The sequence below is a fragment of the Sus scrofa genome, chromosome 13 (assembly GCF_054392235.1).
Source record: "Sus scrofa isolate SSC_HxYL_T2T_F1_AM1 chromosome 13, Sscrofa_HxYL_maternal_Yorkshire_Landrace_v2.0, whole genome shotgun sequence".
Classification (NCBI taxonomy): Eukaryota; Metazoa; Chordata; class Mammalia; order Artiodactyla; family Suidae; genus Sus; species Sus scrofa.
In genome coordinates this window covers 199,876,803-199,885,821 of record NC_139395.1, presented here as the reverse complement: position 1 = coordinate 199,885,821, position 9,019 = coordinate 199,876,803, and the positions used below count along the sequence as shown (strand labels likewise).

General features: G+C 35.8%; 1 long non-coding RNA gene across 1 annotated transcript in view; it reads right to left on the bottom strand.

Moving 5' to 3' along the window:
* Positions 1-6,540: 6,540 nt before the first annotated feature.
* LOC110256465 (uncharacterized) overlaps positions 6,541-9,019 on the bottom strand; it is a 291,252-nt gene continuing 288,773 nt past the window's right edge. Inside the window, exon 4 of the long non-coding RNA XR_014823736.1 lies at positions 6,541-6,668. This is a non-coding gene — a long non-coding RNA (uncharacterized LOC110256465). The remainder of the gene's footprint in view (positions 6,669-9,019) is intronic.

Here is a 9,019-nt window from a genome sequence, read left to right as displayed (position 1 = left end):
CTGCTTTGGATTTTCCCTGTGAGGGTATGAGAGATTCCTTTACCTGTTCTATTTCTTTAAGATTCCTCAAAGACATACCTTGGCTTGTCTTTGAGAAATTTTCCTTAATTTGATAATATTCCTCCCCTCATTTTCACCAATGGAGTTCAAGATTAACTATTATTAAGGTATTGGACTTTGTGATTCAAATCACTGCATTTTTAGTTTTTTATAGTGTGTATCAAATTCTCCATCTTTTACAGATGATTTCTTTACTAGAGAATTCCTTGATAATTTTAACCTTACTGAATTTTTAAAACTTTGAATTCTAATTTTAATTTCCATGATTTTTTAATCTTCTAAATATTCCTTTTATCTTCATTTCATGGATAAAATTACACCCCTAAACTTTAAAAAGGAGAATACTTAAGAACTCAAGAATAAGAAAAATAATTTCGACTTGTGTTTTTAAATTTTTTAATGCCTTTAAATTTGGGCCTTTCTTCAAATGTATAGGGAATCCTGAGTGACTAATCATATTTTTGATGAGCCAACACTACACTGTAAGCTTTGGCACACAAGAAATTGACCGAGTTAATTAGTCTCAGTGGAGGTTAATTAGGCTGGACATTGTCAACTATTAGAGGGGAACTACAACTATAAGTAGATGTAGATTTTCTGCCTTTGGCTAGATGGTTTCACCAGAGAGAAATCTTTCAACTTCTTTCCTTAGGCAAATACACCTATTTGCCATAACCCTGGAGTTTTATCTTTAGAACTCTGTGTGGGAGTGCTTGGTTCTATTTGGTGGGCAGAAGGAGTCTAATGGCATTTCAATCTATCATTCTGTTTCCATATCCTTTCATATGGCCTCATTAAAAAGTACCTTCATTTTCTGAATATTTCTAGGGTTCTTGGGAGATAAATGTGCTTTCATGAAGGTTAGACATAAGTTCTCTACAGTCACAAGCTCAGGAGGAGTTCACCTACTTGTATTCCATATCTAAAATTCTTTTCTCCATCCTTAAGAGTCCAAATTCCTTTTCTTTTTAGTCATTTTACTCTCAGTTCAGATGGAACAGAAGAGGTAGATGAATATTTAGTGTGTTCTTACTTAAAACTGTGAAGTTTAATAAATGTTTTCTTAAATGTGTTAATTTCATGATCAAATGTATTTCAAATATGTAACATGTTACAATGTTAAAATTAATGTTAGCACAATTATAATTATCAGTATTAATACTTATTATTTTTAACACGTAAATATGGCAGATTATATACAATACATATTTAACATTACATTCTAGGCAGTCATATTGGATCATATTGAAGTATTACAGGCTTCAAGTCCCCTTTAAGGAAATTAAACCCCAAAAACCTCTGGCTATGTCTCATTGTAATGCCCCTTTGCCCACCTTGAACAGCCTGGGATGCTCACTCCCTGCTAGAGAAGGAATATTGCCTATTCTCACTCCACATCTATCTAACCTGTTCCCCATGCGAATAAAGGCGTCCCAGCCCCAGAACCAATCAGGATCAAAATGCACCCCCCCATTCAGACATCAAACAACACTCAGCCCTTAGGCATGATGCAGGGGGTGCTGGGACAGGGAAATTAGTGGGTCCAGGGCAGAAGAATTGGGGTCCCCAAACATGTTCCCTGTATAGAGATATATAAGGAAAGACCCAATTTCATCCATGGCCCGTCCCTACCCCAGGATGGGCCACTCTCTCTGAGGGTGTAAATAAAATCCACTGTACACTGCTACAAACTTGACTCCTGATTGTGATCAAGAGGCAACCAGGGAGCGTTTTTCCCTTGCTTGGGGAGATGATGGAGAACTGGACACTAAGACCATCCTATCAAAGAGGTGTAGTTTTCAAACTAAGGTACTGTCACATCCAGAACCATGCTGGTCCTGAACCAAATGTTCCTGCCTGGAGAGACTGCTGGCTCCATCTTGGCACTGCTGCAGCACTTCTCTGCCAGAACAACCCCAGCCAAACCTTTGTTGTGTATGGGCAAGAATTGAGAGATAAAGAGAGGGACCTGACATTCTAAATTATCCTTTGCTACCAGACCTTACAGAAAAACAAAACAAAGTACCCAATCATATGTAGCTTATATTTTACTGTGGAGTGGAGAGGGTGAGGCAGAAAATAGAGAACATAGGATATTACACATTGTGAAAGAATGTTTAAGATTTAGAGAATAATATATGGGCAATTAGGAGTATTTGGAGAGGACAGTTTCAACATCAGGTACTATTATCATATCTGGCCCCATTAAGATGATGTTTGAACAGTGACTGGGGAGAGGGTGGTGATGGAAGCATTCAAAGAGAAGGATCAACCAATGGAGAGGTCATAAAGGAAGAGTATGCCTAGTATGTTTAAAACAAGTGGCCCAGGGGGGCTAAAACACTATGGATAAAAAAATAGCAAAATATGAAATCAGAAATGGGATTACGTGCACTACACCTATATTTTGAGAAAACTGGAAACCATTATAGAGTTTTGATCAAAATCATGTAATATTCTGACAAGATTATTTTGGAGTCTGTTATTATAGTGGTTGAGGTGGGTGGTATTAGTGACTCAGATCAGGGAGACAATCATGGAAGTGGTTGAGAAGTGTCTGGATTCCTGTTATGCCTATATAAAAGGATTTCCTGATAAACTGGAAGTCGAGTTTGAAGGGAAAAAAGTATAGGAGGACATTTTTGGCTAAGAAGTTAGAAGGGTGGGATTATTATTAGTGAAACAGCCTTTTTTTTTTTTTTTTTTAAATCAGTGAGGTAATGAAGTCTATATTTAGTTCTAGTTTCATTGGGGAAGATCAGAATTCAGTTTTGGATGCTGAAACTGAGATTCAGTTTTGGATGCTGAAATTGAGATTATCTATCGGTAGCATTTAATTGGTACCCAGATCTAGGAGTTTAGCATTCAGAGAAATGGAGGTTTATACAACTTCTTACCAGAGCTCATACATTATTCAAATTTTATGAATCAGAAAAGTCATTAATTTTTAAAGAGAAGTTTCCCAAACTGAATCCTGGAGATCTCTAAATTTAAGGGGAAGAATCAGTAGAAGAGTCTGAGGAAGCATAACTGGCTGGGTCTGAGGAAAAACAAGAGTGTATGCGGCCCCACAAGCCTTGCAAAAACCAATTGAGAAGGGAGAATTTGTGTTGCGTAAGAGACTAAACATTGAGTTGTAGAGGTCACTTTTGGTCTGGAAATGATAATGGTAAGTAAGTGGAACAAACATGTGAAGGGTTAAGAAAGAGGCACTGTAGAGGAACTTGAAGTGAATACAGACAAAATTTTCAGACTACATTTTTTTGATATAGTTTTGGATTCACATTGGTTGAAGTAAATACAAAAAGATCTTACAAATACTTCACTCCGTTTGCCCCAACATCTCTCTTAACTATAATACAATATCACAAAGACATTGACATTGATAGTTAAGATACAGTTGCATTCACCTGGAGGCTTAACTAGAAAGAACACATTTCTAGGTTTTCTCAAGTCGTTGAATTTCCTTGCAGCTGTAGGTTCTTGGTAGATTGCTTCTTTAAAGCCAGCAACTTCAGTCAGTGAAATTTCAGCAGCTTTGACTCCCTAATAACAGAGAGAACCTAGCACCTTCTTTTAAAAGGTTCACATGTAATGGTTAGGTTTTCACTGGATGATTTTTCTTTTGATTAACTCAAGGATAACTAATTTATGACCTTAATTAAATGTGCAAAAAATCCTTCAAATTTACCATGATTTTTTTACTTAGAATTGTGTCACAGGTATTGCCTATATGCAATGAGAGAAGATAAGATCCCCAGTGAGGTCACCTTAGCATGTGTCCTTAACAAAAATCATCTATGTAATTTATCAATGGGAATGGATAGATCCAGGGGAAATATAAAATAATGACAGAATAACATAAATGAAAAAGTGTTCTCTGTAAGTGAACACCATAAATATAAGATGTTCTATGCAATTTTATAACAGTATGCATTAATGTTATTCTAACAGAATTATATATTTTAGAACTAACAATTAAGATAACCACAATCAATTCCATTTTAAAAGTGAGTTTAGACTGAGATTACCATGAAGTGTGGTCATTTTATCCATTTGGTCAGCTAACTAAAGTAAGCATCAGGGAGTAAGCAAAGTGCCACAGACTATACATTTCTAAGTACAAATACAGGGCCATTTGTTTTCCTGACTACATTGCCATATAATTTCTACCCAAATCTACATTTTAGGAAGACTGCTAATTTTGTAATTTCATAGACATTTACCCATCTAGAAAGAGGCTTAGAATGAGGAAAGGAAAGTTGGTTATTTGGCTTTTGATATAAGTATTTCTTTAACTCAAAAGCTCTAGAAATGTGTAATATATCCTTCTTCTGACAGAAAAGACTCAAGATACCTAAGGCAATTCATTCTACTTTCATGATAATGATCAAAACACACTTCAGTTTGAGGTGTGTATGGAATAGTGACACTCAAAATATTATCTGCAACAAATTTATAAAATTTTGAGGAATAGAAATGTCTACTTCTAAACTTGATTAAACTTTTCCACAGATTTAAAATCACCACAATCAATGAAGCTACAAAGTACAATTCATGAATTTCCAGTGCAGCAATTCAAAGTCAAAGTCTGAAGAGTTAGGAATAAAAAGTAGGTGATATAAATACCCTAAAGCGCCAGGTCAAAAATACATGAAGGCATTAAAAACAATCCACCTTATTAGCGTAGATTTAGAATTTTATCTAGAGAAATACTTTCTGATCTAAAACTATTTGAGTTCACAATGATCTATCTTCTCTTCTAATGACTTTTCTATTTGTACACACATTATAGCATGGTTTTTAATTTTTTTATCTATTTAGGGCCACCCCCCGGTATATGGAGGTTCCCAGTCTAGGTGTCTAATCTGAGTCACAGCTGCTGGCCTCTGCCACAGCCACAGCAACACCAGATCTGAGCTGTGTCTGTGACCTACACCACAGCTCATGGCAATGCTGGATCCTTAACCCACTGAGCAAGGCCAGGGATCAAACCGCAACCTCATGGTTCCTTGTCAGATTTGCTTCTGCTGTGCCACGACAGAACTCCCTATAGTAGCTTTCTATTGCTACTTAATAAGCCACCACAAACTTAAGAGTCTTAAAATAAAACATACCTTCATTTTTCTCACACTTTCATGGGTCACAAGCGTGGAGATGGCTTAACTAGGTCCTCTGTGCCAGGCCTCAGAAGGCTCCAATTTAAAATTTCAATATCCACATTTTTTCCTGAATTTTGGGGACCTCTATCCAAGCTCACATGGTTGCTGGCGGAATTCAATTCCCTTCTGTAGGACTGAGGCCCCTGTTTTCTCCTGGGCTGTCAGGCACAGCCCACTTTCAGCTCCAAAGGCTGCTCCCAGTTTTTTTCTCTGATGCCCCTTCATTGACCCTCTGACAATATGGTAACTGAGCCATCAAGATATTCTCATCCCAAAGAATTCTTTTTAAAGGGTCCACCTGGTTAAGTCAGTTACACACAGGTTAATTTCCCTCTTCCTGAAGTCAGAGTTGATGTAATAGGATATTATCATGCCTTCATTACCCCTCATCTTTGCCATAGTTTCCTGATTCCAAGCACTCACAGGTTCCACCTGCGCTCAAGAGGAGGGGATTTTACAAAAGCAGGTGTACAAGCAAGTAGTGATTTCTGGAGCCACTTTATAATTCTGCCCACCACTGCACTCTGACCCATTCTCAAGAGTCCAAAGTAATCTTTCTGTGAAGTGGGCTTACACATTTTTCCTCTACCTATTTTTTCATTGTTATTTTATGCTGTCTTAAAAGGTATCATATAAAAACCTAAAAGTGAGTCAATAATTTGAGCAGCTAATTCATGAATATGAGTATCAAACTGTCCAATATATAAATGAAAGTTTGTTCTCAATTATTATTACAGGTATATCTCATTTTATCACACTTCACAAATACTGTGTTTTTTACAAATTGAACATATGTGGCAACCTTATATTAGCAAATTTTTCCATTAGGATTTTTTTCTTTTTATGGCCATACCCATGGGCATATGGAAGTTCCAGGGCCAAGGACTGAATCCGAGTAACAGCTGCAACCTACTCCACAGTAACGCCAGATCCTTTAATCCACTATGTGGGGCAGGAATTGAACCTGAACTTCTGCAGCAACCTGAGCACTAGAGTCAGGTTCTTAATCCACTGCACCACAGCAGGAACTCCCCCAACATAATTTCTTTACTTTGTCTCTCTGTGTTGCATTTTGGTACTTTACAATATTTCAAACTTTTTCATCATTATTATATTTGTAATGGTAACCTGTGATCAGTGATCTTTGATGTTATTTCTGTGACTCCCTGAAGGCTCAGAGGATAGCAATTTTTAACAAAGTGTTTTTTAATTAAAGTATGTACTTTTAAAAGATATAATGCTATTATTTCACACTTAATAGATTAGAGTACAGTATAAACATAATTCTATACTCAACTAAAAAATTTGTGTGACTCACGTTACTGCAGTATTGGCTTTGTTGTGGGGTTCTGGAATTGAATCCACAATATCTCCAATGTATGCCTGCAGCAGGTAAGTTCCTATTGACGCTCTGGTTGAGATACTACTACCCAAAAACAGGAATAGCTGAAATGAAGAAGAAAAAACCGGTAATACCTTTGCAATATAGTCTTTGTTTTTGTTTGTTTTTCTCGTCTCGAGACTCCGAGTAGAGGCTGGTCAGTTCTACTTCTTGTGTAGCTGATTAAGTCTATACTCCCAACCACTTCCCTTATGGGTCCCTCATACACTCCACACAAACTACCCCCAGATCATATATTGCCAAGGATAACAGCTGTGCCCCACAGCTTGCACACATTATCCAAATTAGCCAACCCTAAACCTACCTCCCTCTCTTCTTTCCACGTAAACTACACTAGAGGCACAGGCCCATGGTTCCCCATCTCTTTGCCTCATGACTAGCTCCAGTGCTTCCTTTGATTTCCCGTGTGGCATGCTGTGTTCACCCTAGCATGTAACTACACTGTAACTACACTGTAAATAGTAGTTTACAGTAACAACACTGTAAATTCCCTGGTTTACCTTATGTAATAAGTAAATACTAAATATTTTTAAAACTTTAGAAGATCTTTGTACCATGCATTTTTCACTTGGTGATTTTTTAGTTAATGTAAAACTACATAAATTTAACTTTGAGATTGGAACACACGGATTTACTTTTAAAAAGCTAAGTGATAGAATTTAATTGATGATAATTGTATCAATAATTACTGCTCAAAATATACAAACTACTCTATGGATTGCCAAAAGCATATTTTTTCATAAAATAAAAATAAAACATACTCCTCCTAAAATGTAGCCCTTTACACTGTCATCATAATCAATGCTCCGTGCTTTCCATTCGCTCAATTTCAACAGCAAAATCATATTATTGAGATAAGAAAAGTTGGTGCATTTTGAAAGGGAGACAGAGTTTATCTAAATATTGTACATCAACAAAAGAGAACCCTGTGTTTCTTCTTCACATATAAAAACATAATCAGTCTCATACACATACCTGGAGGTGTTTATGAAACAGTAGAGTCAAGTTACTTTACATAATCATAAAAGTTCTATGGGATTTCCTCACTAACATTCACTCTAAAATAGATTATTCTCACATGCCTCAAATAGGGCATCAGAGGGTAATGCATGAATGACCTTTTTAAGGAGTCATTTTTTATGTATATGAATTTATTAGGTTAATGATAAAAGTATTTCAGGTAGCTTCTTCAGTCTCCTGCACAATAATGCTGTAGAGAAAGCAGCAATAATTATGGCTCCAACTCTGAAAGCCAACAGCAATGTAGTTTCTGGTTCCTTCTTCTCAATTTGGGATGAAGCTAATTCCATTTGGGCAGCTCTATTGCTGCTGTCAGCATTAGAAGGTTGATTTTCCTTCACAAAAGCTAAAATAAAATCTTTAGGATATCTGACAATTTAATGTTAGAAGGCTGCTGTTTTATAATCATGATTTTGCTTGCCACTAAAATAGTGTTAAGTTGTTCTGATATGACCATTTATTTACACATCTTTTCTTGCTACATTAACTGTCATTCCCTGCAGTTTAATTCAATCCAGGTTTAAGAATTTGGACTTGGAAATTTTAGTCATTATGGGAAATTTTAGTCATTATGGAGTCTATTCAGCACTCTACTTCCTCAGCTCTAATTTAGTCACTACCTTTTTCACTATACACTCTCTCCTTCTAAGTTTATTTTGACTCATGTTTGTGGCTTTTAACAGGTTGTGATAACTTTCACATCGCCAAGCTCACTAAGTTGCTGTCATCCAAATATTCTCATTAGAAATTCTATTTCTCTTACTAAAATGTCAAATGGCCCCTTGATTATCAGAACTGACCAAACATGTCCATTTTCTTTTTTTTTCTTTTCTTCAGAATTAAGGAGAGAAATAAAAGGTCATCTTGGAAGTCCCATAACAAAATGAAACCCTGTCAGTCTTCTCGCAAATTAGATAAAATTTACTGAGAATGCTCAGGTGAAGAGCTTGTCAAATAAGCACTTTTAAAAGTTAGGTCACTTGATCTATATTAAACAATTAAGGATTTGAGTCCTAGTACTGTGCTTTTAGAATTTTATAATAGAAATTTTCCAATATGGTTTTCCTGAAGGCCCTTTCTCAAGTGTAAAAATATTTTTTCATCATTATTGCAGCAAATAAATCATACATATAACTCATTGCAATTTAGTATTAACTATATTTTGATTTATTCACTGTGATTACACAAAAATGTCTATGAAGATAAATAATAAAATATAAATTTAAAATATCTTAATTTTTATATCATCTAGGCATTTATAGTGAATAAAAAATTTTCCTTCCTGTCTTTCATGTATTCACTGCCTATATCATGTGTTATATTCTAATATTCTTTCATATTCATGAACGCAATTTTTAAAAGCTATAGTTAAACC